Source organism: Lissotriton helveticus, chromosome 3_1 (assembly GCF_964261635.1).
Source record: "Lissotriton helveticus chromosome 3_1, aLisHel1.1, whole genome shotgun sequence".
Taxonomy (NCBI): Eukaryota; Metazoa; Chordata; class Amphibia; order Caudata; family Salamandridae; genus Lissotriton; species Lissotriton helveticus.
In genome coordinates, this window is record NC_136061.1 from 654841836 (window position 1) to 654856702 (window position 14867).

Here is a 14867-nt window from a genome sequence, read left to right on the forward strand (position 1 = left end):
GGCTCTCTCTGGCTGCCCAAACCAGTTATGCTGCGTTACAGCCTGCATGGAGAACAAGCCCAGGCCCTGGCTGAGCGCTGAACGACGGTGCTCAGACCATTCAGGACGGTGCATTACAGCATTGTGATTGGTCAAAGGTAGCCTGGCTGTTTCCTGGAGTCCTAGACGGAGGGGAACGGAGACACAGGACCCGGCAGCAAGGTAAGTGTTTATTTTTTTATTTACAAATGTGTCCTTTACGCCCACCCCCCTTGTTATTGTTATTGTTATTTTAATTTTATATCGCGCCTAATCACCTGCAGGTCTCTAAGCGCTAGGAAAGATGATACAAAACGGTAACAAGCGGAATAAGAGCGGAGACCAAGACTGAATTATACTATGCTCAGGCTTCTCCTGAACAATAGCGTTTTTAAGCTTTTCCTAAATCTTAGATTTCCTTCCTCACGCAGCACCCCAGGCAAGCTGTTCCATAGCTGGGGTACTAACACTGAAAAGGCTCTCCCTCCCTTCGTCGCTAACCTATAGCGAGGACAGGTCAGGAGCTGAGAGTCCGAAGACCGAAGTGTTCTCACCGGGTAATACAGCTGCAGGCGATCTTTAATGTAGGCTTGGGCCTTACCATAGATTGCCTTGTGAGCTGTACACAAACTCTTGAATTCCACTCTTTCTTTAATTGGAAGCCAGTGTAAGCTTTGTAATAGGGGAGTGGCTTTAGACCTCCTCGGGAGTCTAAAGATCAGCCGGGCAGCGTCATTCATTAAGACCTGGAGCCTACTGGTAAGATTTTTGGGTAGGCCAAGGTAAAGAGCATTGCCGTAATCGATTCTGGAAATAATAGTGGCAGCCACTATTGATCGCATCATAGGCTGTGAGAGGATAGGGGATAACTTCCGCAGTTGCCTAATAATATTTGTACAACTACCCACAACCGACGAGATCTGAGGAGCCATCGACAGATCACCGTCCAACTTAATCCCCAAGCTTTTTACAGAGGGGCTTGGTTTTGGAGCAGGGCCTAACTCCATAGGCCAGTAGAGATCGCTCCAAGGTGAAGTAGTGGATGGGATAACTAAGACCTCGGTTTTATCAGGGTTGACTTTTAAAAGGTTATCCGTCATCCATTGCACCGTGAACCTCAAGATGTTCTGGGATTGAAGTTGTGCAGCCGTGGTATCGTTGATACTTAGCAGCAATTGCGTGTCATCCGCGTAGTTAAAGACTTTACAGCCCATAGTGGCCAGCGAAGCAATCAACGGTTGCAGGTACAGGTTGAATAGAAGCGGGGACAGGGCAGACCCCTGCGGTACCCCACACTCTAAAATCCCCATCTCAGATGTTTCATCCCCCAGTTGTATCTTTTGGGTCCTTCCTGTAAGGAAGGATTTCAACCATTGGAAAGCCAAGCCCTTAATCCCAAAGTCCTTTAGTCTATCCAAGAGCAAGGCATGGCTGACAGTGTCGAACGCCGCTGATAGATCTAACAAAATCAGGGCGCTCGATTTCTTACAGTCAGCCATGCCTCTTAGTTCGTCCAGCACCGAGAGCATCACCAACTCGGTGCTGTGATGGGCTCGAAAACCTGCCTGTCGATCATGGAGTAGATGGTGAGATTCCAGATAAGAAGACAGGGATTGTAGGACATGCTGCTCAAGGATTTTTGAGAGAAAGGGCAGCTGGGAAATAGGTCTGTAATTCGTTAACACCGCAGGATCCGACCCCGGTTTTTAGGTTTCGCACTGCGAAACTCTATTGTGATCGTTTCTGCTTTCAAGGAGTCAAGGGAGACAGGAGACAAGTGATGTGCACGAGCTCGTAAACGGATCAGGTCACGCGCGCTTCCTGTCTCCCATGGCTCCTTGGAAGCAGACTCACACACATACATTCAGACCCCCTCGCTCCCCCCGCCCCCCGCCGCTGCGCATACACACATGCACACACACACATAGAGAACTCCCCCCCCCCCCGCCGGGCGCACATACACACAGAACCCCCCCCCTCACACACACACACACACATCCCCTACCTCGTCTCGGCGTGTCTTCTTAGCACAGCGCAGGGACAGCCCACGTGCACGGCGACGGCGTCTCCTGTGCTACAACCGTGGTTTCGGTTTCGCGCCTAACCTACTTTTATGCCCTGTGGCCATCATTGGCAGGTAACCCCTGGCACTGCACAACCACCATGGACCCTCGGCCTGCGTCATGCGCCCCTCCTGCTGAGTGAGGTAAACTCATCTAGCAAGCTCTGTGTTGTTTCCGATGGTCTGTTCACTACTCCACCCTATCCTGTTGGTTTCGTTTCTCTTGCTGCGGACTGTGAGGAGAGACTGCACCTCTTGAAGCCTGAGAGGAAACCGCTTAAAAGCGCCTGACCGTGAACGGAGACTATACCATTAAGGTAAGGGCCCTTGCACCAGTCGCCCTGGAGTATCTTGTAGCGGGGGAGCTGGGGACACAAGCAAGGAGGGCAGTGCCAGACCGGTCCTGGGGTGGGTAACTGGCACAGTGGTCTCCAGGACAGACTGCAGCGTCTTCTCTTTACTGAGCGCGGAGTCTAACAACAGCTGTGATTACGTCTATCTAAGAGCTGCTTCCTTCACTGGAGGATGAGCAGTTTCACTTGTGTTTCAGAAAGGGGCGCCTACGCTTTTAAAATCGATCCATTTGTAAACTTCATTAAGATTTTAATTTTCACAAGATTCCCACGAACTTCTTTTAAGAGTGCTAATTGTGAGTTTCCAGGAAAGGCGGGGCGCATGAGCTCAGTATTTTAATATCTCTCCTCGAAGGTCCGATGGCTGAACTTAGAGATGTCGAAAGGTGCTGTGGAAATGCTGTGTGCATATCCGGGCGCATGGATGTGGCATGTTGACTCAGCCCTTCATTCTCCCGAGGTGCATAAAATCGGCGCCATCGTACGTTGCTCACCGTAGTTTTGTAACACCTCTCAAAGTGTGCGCCTTTGCTCTGGTAATCGGATTTTGTGCTAAGCAAAGCAATCACAAGTATAATTTATATTTGTATTTTCTCGTGAGTAAACGTGACAGAAATTAGTTAATTAATGGGTAAACTATTTCTCGTGTGGTATAATCTAGTCAGACTGGCAGAATATTAGTTTGCCCTTCTCTCTGGACAGCCTGGGGCTATTCTTTTGGAAGATGATGATCACGCATAAGGAATTTGAAAAGTTTACCGTTATGGTTACAGTTACTTTTACATCAACACTAATTATCGCCGGTATCATGTTTCCTGAGTATCAACAGTCGGTTTTCATTATCCAAGTGCCATTCTTTTCATAACCATTGAGCAGTGAATAGAGGAGAGTGCCTCGTGGAGATCCATTACTGTCTGCAGCAGGCAGTCCACCTGCTGAGCTATTTTACAAAAACCAAAAATAATCATATCTGATATTCAGTATAAGAATAAGGTGATCGCCACTGTTTGTGTGACCCGTTAGTTCGGTGGGGCTCCGGTTTCTAATCGAGAAATCACACTCCTTAAAAGTAAGGACTAGTGGTGCGTGACAGTAAGTGCAACTGAATAAGAATGTGCGAGTGAGTCAGTGGGAATAAACAAGACTGAGGAACAATGAGAGTGAATGAGTAAAAGGGAAAGTCTGCGAATGAATGAGAGAGTGAGAGTGAGAAAGTGAGTGAGAATTTGTATGAATGTGAATAAGTGTTGGGGCATTGAGTGGGGAGGGGAGTGTAATTGAGTGGTAAATGGAGAAGTGGGAGTCTGAGTGAGCATGAGTCCGCATGAGTGTGTGGCCCTAGCATACAAGGGGTTACACTTGGTATTTGTGCTACCATGGCACAATGCTGGCACTAGCGCATACATGGAATTCTTGGATTAAGGGGCCCTTCTCAATTTACTGACACACTAGAGGTAATTTTTAGCATAAGTGACACCCATAGCAAACAGCTGGTTTTGGCATATTTTCAGTAATTCTTTGTATTAGGGTACCTGTGATAAAATGTAGCCTCTGGCATACTGTAGGTAGGGGGGAGGGGCAGGCACCAGTGACAAAATGCTGACCCTCACATCCTAGAGAAAACATTACTTTTAGGTCACCCATGGTAGATGGAAAGTATCACGGGTCTAAGGTGTAAAGCTAATGCTGGCACCGGCCTAATGGAGATAGGTATTGACTTTTTTAAATTTTATATTGGAGCACCTATTGCTCATTTTTGCAATAAAAACGGGGGTCAACTCCTGGAGAGTGCCAGGCATCATTGCCAGACTGTGAAACCGAGAGCAACCAACAAACCTGCTGCAGCCAGCCCCGCTTTTTGCCTCCATCCATCATACTCTGTCTCCTTCGCACCTCTCTCCTCCCTTTCTGTTCTCGAACGCTCTCCCCATTCCCGCTCTGTTTCTTGAAGCTCCCTTGAAGCTCCGCGTGCCTGCTGCTACTCATTTCAGTGAGCTGCGGAACGAGCTGCTAGGGGCACCAGCAGCAGCCCCGGGCTTTCAAACCTGGCCTGAGGCCTCAGAGCTCCCATCCACCTCACAGGATAAACGGCCAGGCCGGGTGCGGGACGCATTTACAAATGGGACCGACGGAGCACGTAGGCTTTCCGACAGGGCAGAGGGACTGTGAGAGCGTTAGCCTTATATGTCATGCTAATATATCCCGATACGTCGGTGCCTCAGAATCCTGGTGTGAATGGGTGAGCGCCATGTCCGGCTCAGGAAAGATCTTTACTAGCCCCTGAAGAATCGAAGGCTCTTGAGACATGGTCACTTTTTTGACAGTACACAGGTCAGTGCTTTTTAAATGCCAGTGGGCTGGATCTGTGTCAGACGCACATCAGAACGAAGACCTATGCGAATAGACTGCTACCTTTGAAAGACCAGTAGGCCTGCCACTGTGTCGCCTGCCCGCTTTCTTCAAAGACCTCTGCCGAGGGTGGGCACATACAGGGTTCACACACCACAGCTCATATGAAATTGTGCACAGATGCAATGAAGGAGCTACTCTATTTCCAATATTTTTTATGCTTGTGTAAGACGAAGAAGAAGGAAAACGATCTTTGCACCATGGCGAAACACAGAACAATAACTTTTTCACTATTTTTGTTAGCATATGTACAAAAACAGCTAGGGAAAATAAACGTGATTCATTTTCAGCATGGACATGATTAGGCTCGAAAAAAACGATGTATCTGCCACCTGGTGGGACCTTTAGTAGTATAACATGTGACCTTATTCAATTTGTGAGTCAGTGAGGTTTTTTAGTAGGGGGTAAAAGAGTTATTTGGTTAATCTGAAAGGGCCATGGACTGCACAGGGGGGCCTCCACCCTTAAGTCAGTTTATGTACATACCATGTGTGTGAAGTGCTTGTTAATTTTCACTATGGGAGAATCTCCTAACACGAGACACACAATCCGGGCCTCCTCCCATGGTGCTTTAATTAAACCGCCTATATTTTGTTGTTGCATACATCAAGGCAGCATCCGTTTACATCTTAAAATAAGAACAAAGGAAGCCCGGCTGCAAAGAAATAGGCGACAAGTCTTGTAACATCTCAAATACACTGCCCTTTAAAAACCAGAGCATTCTGCAAGAGCTCCTCCTTTAGCAGCGTTTTATGTTCACCTTCACCTACTGACATTATAAATAACAAACCTTATATTTATTTGTTGGTTTTAAAAACAAATACATAAAAGACATTGCCATTTACAATACCAATAACTTTAAACTTTGGAAATGCGAAACCTATTGCATTGCAAATGCTTGTTTCAATAAGGGTCTTACCCGCGCCTCCTTAAGTTCAGCCGGCAAATATCCCGTATCGAGCGATCTATTGAGGAGAGAGATGATACATTCCTCTAATAGAGGGCGCGCAACGCGGAAGATCTCAGGTGGGCATGGGTCAGCTGGGGAGCCAGATTTAATTTTGCCCATCAGCTGTTCCAAGATCAGTGCGTCCATCTCCGGAAACACTTCAAGGGAACAATCAATCACGCTTTTAGATGTTAGAGCGGTGAAAGTCCCTGTTGCCGCCCCGTTCTCTATCTCCTGGATAATGATCTTCACCTTCTCCAGGAAATAGGCCTGAAAGGTGTTACAGTCAAAAGGGGCCTTAGAGTTGTCAGGTTTTTTACTCAACTCGGCCAGTACTTTAAAGGTTTCTTTCTGAATATTCGCTGCCTTGCTTAAGCGGGACTCAAGGTAATCCGCCTTAGCTTGAATCATAAGTTTTTTGTATTGTTGAAGGGAGGCCTTATAAGTATTCCTATCCGTGTCCTGCTTGGATTTCCTCCACATTCTTTCTAACTTTCTAAGCTTTGTTTTGGTTTCCCTTAGGAGTGGCGTAAACCAGAGAGCTCCTTTCCCCGATCCCTTTATTTGCTGTACTCTCACTGGCGCTATTTGATCAATAGCCCGAGTCAAACTTCTCGCCTCTCCAGCCGCCACCGGGACAAGCCCAGTAAATCTTTCTGCAGTTTTCTCATTTTTACGTCTGCAATCTCCGCTGGTAAGTACAGTGAATGCTTCCCTGGATGGGTGGGTAGTTTACCGTCAGGACCATGTGGTCAGTGGCAAATGGTCTCCTTCACATCGGGAACTTGCACATCAGCCTTCTTGAGTTAAGGGCAGGACAACACAACACAACACAACAACAATGCGGTACATGAACAAACAGGGGGGCACCTGATCTGTTCTACTCTCCCAGGAAGCCCAGCTAATCTCCCACACGGTGCACCTGACTGCAGAGCATTTACCAGGAAACCAAAACGCCATAACAAACACCTTAAGCAGGCTCAAGATATCTTGCCACAAGTGGGAGTTGAACCAACACAAACTGGATCAAATCTTTCTCCAATGGGGCAAACCGAATCTGGATCTCATCACGAACACCCAAAATGCCAAATGCCAGTTTTTCATGAATTAACACAAGGAGACTGATATCCATATGGCTGGGTCTGAACTGGGGTGGCGAAGTGAAAGCTAAAGAATGATGATGGATTCAACCCAGATCTGTGAATGGGGGTGAGTGTCTGAAACATTTCAGTGCTCCATCCATCATCAGATTGCAGGGACATACTTGCCAAGACAAGAGCGGGCAGTACTAATAAAACCTACTCCTTAAAATGGAAGAGATTCTGCATATGGTGTCAAACTGCTAAGGTGCATCCCATCTTATCAACTCCGGAAGAGATTTTATCTTAACTTTCACACCTTGCACACGCAGACTTAGCTCACACCTCCATTAAGGTGCATCTCGCTGCCATTTCTTATTTTTGGAGATCATCTAACTTGTCATCTTTGTGGCCCATCAGACTCATTAAACAGTTCCTCAAGGGATTGTTCCGAACATTTCCGCCAATCCGACCCCCTCCTCCAGAGTGGCAGCTCATCACAGTATTGGGGCAGTTGATGAAACCTCCCTTTGAGTCAATCCATAAAGAGGATATGAAGTATCTCTCCTGGAAGGTGGCTCTCCTGCTCGCTCTTACCTCTACATGTAGAATAAGCGTTTACCATCCAAGAACCATTTCTTCAGTTCAGAGAGGATAGTTATTTTATGTGCTAACCCGAAATTCATTCCTCAAGTCACATCGTATTTCAATGAGCCTGTAATTCTCAAATCATTCTTTCCAAACCCTCAGACTGAAAGATCCTATTACTGGAGAACTATATTTACAGGTAAGTAACTTATTTTCTTTGCCACTTACATTTGTGGTACCAAAATCTAACATCCTTATGAAAATCCTGCAACCATCTTCAGTGGCTCCAGTGCTTTCTTCTACATTTTAACTAAGCTCTGCTAGAATGGGTGTTGGCTGTCTGAGGGAAGCCCTTGTCGGTGGATTACTGGGCACTGGCAGATTGCTCAGCTCCATAGGCGTGTGCTATCTGATCCTTAATTCTTGCCGGCCCATCTGTCCCCAGAGTTTGGTGGTTCAAGCACTTTAGCCAAAAACTAAAGCTCAATGCCTTTCCTACAACTCTTCTAGACCGCAAGTTCAAACATTTCTTCATGAAGTGCCACGTTTTTGCTTCTGTAAATCTGTGTTTTGTGCTGCCAAGACAGTACGTTCATGCTCTGGAAAATTGTGAATTTGGCTGTAATTGACCTCCTAGAACCTATGAATAGCCAATTACCAAGCTAGTAAAAGACTGCTTGGATGCCTCAGAATACTTTCTTAAATGTAGCCTACATTTAGCTGACTCGATGACCCTTTATAGGGCTGCAATAGTTGCCTTGCACCGGCACGCCTAGATGCCATCCAATGGATTTTCTGGGGTATTACAAGATTGCCCTAATGGATATACCCTTTGATTTCAATCATTAGAGGCTCTTCACTGAAAAGGCAGACTCCTCATTGGAGCCTTTTTAAAAACAGTAGTGCTGCAACACACTCCTCGTTCCTGGTCTCTCCAGCCAAGCAGGCCCACCAGCAGTATCTGTACATTCATGGGTTTTCCAGTGGACAACCTTCCTGCAATCATCAACCCTCACAACTGTCTCAGACCCTACTACAGTTCTTCCTTTCATTTTGCCTCTCATTTTGCAAGACCAGTTGATTTAATCGAAGCGCTCAACTGCTCCAGTCCCACACTGGTTTCTGCCTTTAGAAGGTGATTTTGATTTGTATTCCCTCCAACATTAGCTCAAGGTCAAGGGGGATATCTCATTTTCTGGCCAACTGGGACTCCATACTTATTGTTTTAAGTTCTTAGTTCTTGATCCTTTGTTAATATAGGGATCATTGATGCTTCTTATCACTTCCAGAAGTTAATCAATTGTATTATGGTGAGTCTCTCACCATTTATAAGCACACTAATTAAACTATCTGCAATAACGTTTACTGAATCTCTTGTTAATTATTTTAATAATGAAATTAATTTGACTTTGACATGGTTGCAAACTTAAATGATTCAACACCGAAATGCCATCTTCAGAAAATTGTTTTTAAGCCAAACTACTAAAAACAAAAAAAATGTATAATCTGTTATTCCTCGCAAAAGACATTATTACTTTGAAATGATATGCTTGTTTGCATACCTAAAGTATTAGCTTACCTGCCGGATTCCTTCTACAACATATCACTCTCATTCATTTCATCACAATGTGAATTGGCATAGGAGATACAATATCGCAGCTCCACATCTTAAGTCTGTTAGGCATGTTGCTGTCATGTGATTAGATAATCCATTGCAACGGCTAACTTGCTGTCTAGTTGTTTCAAACTTATACTTCTCCATGACAATTCATAGCCGATTATCGGTGGAACTCAACATGTAAGCCTGTCTTAAGTTTAATTTGCAGTTCAAAGAAATTCAGAGTTCCTACCCAGCAACCACAGTGGATCGCTGTGTGCTCCAGCTGGTCTTTAAAAGTTACTCCCTCCTCTTCTTATGTCTGCTCAGAGAAAGGCCAAATTTTACTGTCATCTATCTGGCAAACTGGGCCTCACACTTGTCTATCATTTTTGACAACGGTGGTATCTACTGGCCATATAGACCATTCTGTCATTCCACTATCTTTTTTTCCCCCGCATCATCTTTACAAGGGGAAAACAAGTGGCTAAGTGAGCTGTTGTTTCTTGCCATGTAGATTGCACATGTTCGGAGTGAATGGATGATCAGCTTTTCTTAAATGTTGCTGAAGCCAAAACATGCAAAGCAATAACTAAGAGTCAGATTTAGAGTTTGGTGGAGAGACTCCTCTGTGTCCAAGGTGACTGAGTACACTTTACGACAAACTTAATGTCCTCCTGCCTCATTTATAGTCGAAACGGACCTTTAGAATGTCAATGGGCGAAGACAACTCAATCTCTACTATGACATACAGCTCCAACGGCCCACCAGAGTAAGGGCCATTGGAGGTTTTCCTATTTTTCTGCTTGCCCTATTTAGAGTGGCATACAAATGGCAAGTTTTGACTGTCCTTCAGTGTCAGGTTTTACCTTGTGGTAAGAGGCAGTGAAATTGCAAAATGACTCCCACATCATAGGAGACCTAGCGCACAGATGTTTCATTTTTTGTATTATCTATCACAAAATCCTGCTTTGGGATTTTGTTTTTGAAAATTAACAAACCGGTTAAAGGTTTAACGGATGGTACTTTCATGTTGATGGAGCCGTCTGTCAATTTTCACTGCATTTGCGGGTACTCCCTTGCTGCGACAGAGTACTATACTCTGTCACCCTGATGGAGTAAATCCCATTCACTGAATTCTGAATCAGGCCCCAGGTATTCTAATTCATTTTGGACCACTCTTTGCATTAGGATATGATATGCCTGGGCTAAACAAGACCTCTGGCTGGTCTTCTTTACGTACCGTTACCTAACATTACTGATTGGTGGCGAAAGTGCAGAGTGATGGATACCTTGTTAGGGTCGTGTTGCATGGTTAAATTGCACTATTCAGTCCTGCTTCAGGCCTGGCAGATCGGGCTGGACTGTTCCCATTGGAGCAGGGGCAAGGCTGATTTGCATATGGCCAAGTCTAATCTGCGGTGTGGAAAAAAACGACAGATCGGGATGCGGCCGGGCGATCACCATTGGCTCATGGCCCCCTTCACTTAGTATATATTGGCAGTGCTGCCGCCTTCCCCATTGCCCCACCCCCACCCCGCCGGGCACTGCTCATATATATTAAGTAATGGGGGCAGTGAGGACCCCCTGCCCGGGCTGTTTTAGCCCCCACCCCCCTAGCCTGGCCGTGCATTAAATGGTGGGTGGGGCTACCCGGCCTCCTCTCACAGAGCTAATAATTGCCCTGGGGACCCCAATCGGCCTCTTGCAGCCCCCCCTTATTAATAATTGTCTAGACCCTGAGGGATGGGGTCCCTGGGCCAATATTGGTCCCAAGGGGGCGAGGGTCTAAATGCCCCCTCCAAATTTATAATTTGTCTGGACCCTGAGAGTTGCGGTCCCTGGTGCCGGAAACTGGCCTGGATGGTGGGTCTGTGTTTCCCTCCCCATTTGCTGTATAGCCAGGCCGCAGGAGATGGGCTCCTCGGACCCAAATTGGCCCGGAGAGGGGGTTGTGTGCCCCCGTGCCATAATTTAGGGAGTGAGCCCTGGGGGATGGGGTACCCGGGGTCAAATCCGGCTCAGGAAGAGGGGCTATGTACCCTCCTCCCCTAAAAAAAAAAAAAAGTTGCCCACCAGAGGATGGGATCCCAAGGGCTGAAATCGGCCTGTGAGGAGTCTGTGTGCCCCCTTCCCTGGATGGCTACCTCTTGGGGGTAGGACGTAGGATCTGGCCACAGGTCAGGGCCTGCAGCCAACCCGCCCCCAATCACGGGTGAAGGCCGTGCGCAGCCACGTGTGTACTGCTTAAGGCCATATGTGGTAACGGTTGGAATGACGTATGGTAATTAAACGGTATTTTACAGTAAAATAATGTAGAAATTCACACAAAAAAATGAAAGTTACAGGGACATTATTGGTGGTTTCAGATTTTACACACACAAAACCATAGAACTTCAGCAGCTATAGTTATATCAGCAAACTAGAGCTCGTGCCCTAAGGTAACTACAACTTTCGCTCTTGCAGTGCACTTCTAATTACCCCACTTATAACATCACTCATGGCATCTTCTATGTTATCGTTGATATTATCACTGTAACATTTGCTGTAAAATTATTCATTAGAAAATTGTGCTTGGCTGGTGCGCCAGTTATACATATCTCAGGAAACTATAACTCTAGCTCTATAACTATTACTGCTGAATTTTTATGGTTTTTTTGCGTGTAAAATGTGAACCGAACTAGAACGTCCTCATAACCTTTGTTTTTGGTGTGTGATTATTATATATAAATATATATGCACACACAGCAAGAAAGTGAATAGGAAATATGAAGCTGATGGGGGAAGGTAGACACACACAACATCCGCTAACTTTCATTATATGTACATATTCTATAACCATTTTAGTATACACATTATCCTTCAATCCACTAATGAAAGTTTCTTAATACACAGGTACATCATGCTTTAACTCCTCTCTTTAATATTTATCTCAACATTAGCATCATTAGAACGATCTGAAGTGTATCCCGTGGGAGTAAGCACGACAATAGTGCCACTAACTCTATTAATATTATTAACACTAACCTTACATATTTACAGCATTTGCTGTATTCAATCTTCTAATTGAGACAAAAAAATTGTTTAAAAAAATGCTTTAAAATAATTTTTATTCTTTTTTCTTAGTTCTTTTTTAAAAGAGACATTTAAATTCTCTTCATCAGCAGTCTGTGTTCTTCTATTTCAAATTCTGCATCTGATTAATTCTCACTTGTACTGGCATTGATTCACCAATATTTAGTCATTTAAAACAGTTTCTTCTTATTTGGAAACTGTAGCTAAATAAACGCATATTGCTGAGGCATTTCTTGATTTTGGAACCCTTTCTCGATCTCTTGGTCACTGGTGTTTCATTTCCACTAGTTTCAGAATCTGTTTGCCTCTCAGGCCTTTCTCCTGGTTCATAATGTTTTCTTTTGCTAGTTCTTTTCTTTGGAATATCTTCCTCAACTTTTTCTCATTTAGCATCAGTCTATGTCAGTGTTACTTTACTTTCCAAGAAACTTTGGCTCATACGTGAACTTTGATCAGCTTTGTCTTTGCTCTATTCGCTGTAAACTTCTTTCCAACTATGATCTTCTACTGCAACTTTCCACTGTTTTGATCAGAGACTACTACTTCTTGCTGCCACTCCTGCCTTTGTCTGTTACACTGTAACACTCTTCACTCTGATTTCTGCCTTGAAATTGGACTTCAGGAATTTCAAGTTCGTCCGAGCTTTCACTAACCTGAAATGTCACCACTTCATTTTGCCTATGCTTGTTGTCTTAACTTGTTTAACTTTTTCCAACTTCATTATCCCCTTCTCTGGATTCATGCTGCGAACGTGAGCTTGGTTTTGAGCTTGACTTTGCACTTGACTCTATGTGCTTGGCTCCGGGCCAGTTGATTCATCTACTGTTTCAACTATTTCACTCTCCTCGTGTGAGCACACCAAAGGGGCGCACTTAATGACAGTGTTCGTCATCAATATTATCTTATGAGGACCTCTCCAATGCCCCACCAAGCAGTTCTTCCTGAAATGTTTTCAGATCACAATACAAGTTCCTGGTTTAAGGTTATGATAGCCAATGTCTTTCTATTTTCCTGTTGCCACATTCACCTGTTGGGAGACCGATTTCACCATATCTGCCTTACTTTTGCAATATGTATCACAATGTTGTCAGTTATTGAAACTAGTGCAGCTGAAGAAACATATGCAAGCCTCATTGCTCTCCCATGATAATCTAATGGGGCTATAAACCAGTCTCAAGAGGAAGGGTATCCGGCCATTTTAAACCAGCTAAAGCACAGACTTTTGCCATCTTATTCTTAGGAGTGCTTTTGGCTCTTTCCACAATTATTTAAGATTGTGGTAGATAACTATAATTTAAACTTTTGATTTATCTCAAATGCTGTGCTGGTTATTTGCAAAATCTAATTTCTAAAATGAGTTCCACAATCCGTCTCAATAGAAGTAGGAAGACCAAAACTAGGAATCTGTTTCCTTGAGTAATTTGTAAGGCTATCTGATCTCTTAGTGGGATAAACCTCATCCCTTCTAGATGACAAGCAGATTACTACAAAGATGTACTTCAAACCAATACAATTTTGCATCTCAATAAAATCCGCTTGGAGTCTTGTAAATTAGCCTTCTGAGTTGCCAATATTGTTCATAAAAGTAACTGTACGTTTGCTTTGGATAGTCAAATGACATATTCGGCATAGACGTCAAATGTCTTCAGCAGCCTTTAGAAATCTTGCATTTTCCCAGTATTTTTTAAATATTTTAGTCCAACTATCCCAACCTGCATGAGATCTGTTATGCAAATATTTACAAATGGGATATAACAAGAGTCTCCGACCTTTTCTGTAGCGAGAGCCGCTTTTGGTCAGTGGAAATCATTGTGAGCTACTGAAGGCTAAGGCCCAGCACAATGTTACCAGACACCCTCATGACCAATTACATTGAATTTAGACCTTATGTCTATAGATCCAAAGACTGTGGTTTGAACAAAATACTTTGACAAGGAACACTATGACAGGGCTGCAATGTGTGTCAGTGAGAGCGTGGTCTTTGGGATGTATGAACATGTGTGCGTATGAATGGTATATGTGTATGGGTAATGAGAGCCTGTGTCATGTACTTGTAGCACAGGACATACCTTTCGTCATATGTGCCACTTTTACATGTATAATGCAAATATACAACCATTTTTGTTAATGGGAGAAATTTTAAGTGCAGAAAAATGTTCAGCAAAACATTTTTAGAATATGGAACATTTTTCTGCACTTTAACTTTCTCCCCCTTGAAAAAAGGGCAGAAGTTTTCAGTAATAAATATGACACCGTGTTTACCAACAATTGGGAGCAAGATGCCTACTGTGGATGCAACACTTTGAAATGGGAGAAAAATAAACTGAAGTTAACGTTATGTTTATATGGATTCCATAAAACTCATCATTTAAATTTTCTCCCATTTCAAAGAGTCGCATTTACAAATAGCAGAAATATTGAACCCAGTGGCCTGTACACATGGTGCCATAGTTATAACGGAACAACACAGCCAATTGTTTGAATAGGAGGAATTTAAAGTGAAGGATCGTGCTTCATAAAATATTAAGACGTAATTGGCTTAATTGAAAGTGGAGAAAAACATTAACTCAATGTTTTATAGAAATATTTTTATCCACTTCAAATTTCTCCCATTGGAAAAAAATGACAATGTTTCAGTTATAACTATGGCGAAATGTCCACTGGCCACTAGGAGCATTAAGTGAACTCTTCATTTTAATTTTCTCATTTAAAAACATTCAGAAACATAATTTTCTTC

General features: G+C 44.0%; 1 protein-coding gene across 2 annotated transcripts in view; it reads left to right on the forward strand.

Annotated features, from left to right (window-relative positions):
• Positions 1–14867, forward strand: part of KPNA6 (karyopherin subunit alpha 6) — a 685221-nt gene that overhangs the window by 565504 nt on the left and 104850 nt on the right. The gene's annotated exons all lie outside the window — the stretch shown is intronic.